We start from the raw sequence: 821 nt of genomic DNA, 5'->3' as shown, positions 1-821 counted from the left end.
CTGCAGATCTCCTCAGCTCAGCTGTCTGACTCTGCTGTGTACTACTGTGCTCTGAGGCCCACAGTGACAGGAAACACCCAAACTCTGAACAAAAACCTTTGGAGCAAAGAGTTCAGTTCAAAGTTAAAAATGTATTGTCATATGCACTTTAGTACAAGTACCACAGCAATGAAATACAGTAAGCCCTATTGCACTCTCTCAGCACCAGTCAACAGTAACAATCAATAACAATAATATAGTTTGAAAACATAAAACCATTTAACCACCACAATAAACAGTGGCTAAGTAACTAAATACAGACCCCAGCCCTCCTTCCTGCTGCGCTATCATTCAACAACCTGATTACCTGAGGATAAAAACTATCCCTAAAACGTGATGTGCGCGTTGTGATACTCTGCAACCGTCTCCCTGATGGAAGGTGGGAGAAGAGGTTATCGGCAGGATGACTACAATCCTGCATAATACTACGTGCCTTCTTAGTACTACGGTTCCAGTAAATATGTTGCAATGGTTCAAGTGGAATGCCGATGATTTTAGACGCAGTTTTGACGACCTTTGTCAGAAGATTACGATCATGTGAAGTAGCCTTACAAACCAGACTACAATGTTACCTGTCAATATACTCTCAATTGTACAACGGTAGAATTTCTGTAGAATATTAAGAGACATACCATATTTCTTAAGACACCTCAAAAAATGTGCCTTCTTAATGGCACATCTGAGGGAGTCTGAAATATGGATGCCTAAGGCAAGGCAAGGCAAGGCAGCTTTATTTGTATAGCACATTTCAGCAACAGGGCAATTCAAAGTGCTTTACACAA

The sequence above is a fragment of the Etheostoma cragini genome, chromosome 12 (genome assembly GCF_013103735.1).
Source record: "Etheostoma cragini isolate CJK2018 chromosome 12, CSU_Ecrag_1.0, whole genome shotgun sequence".
NCBI classification, from domain to species: Eukaryota; Metazoa; Chordata; class Actinopteri; order Perciformes; family Percidae; genus Etheostoma; species Etheostoma cragini.
This window is presented reverse-complemented; position numbering follows the sequence as displayed.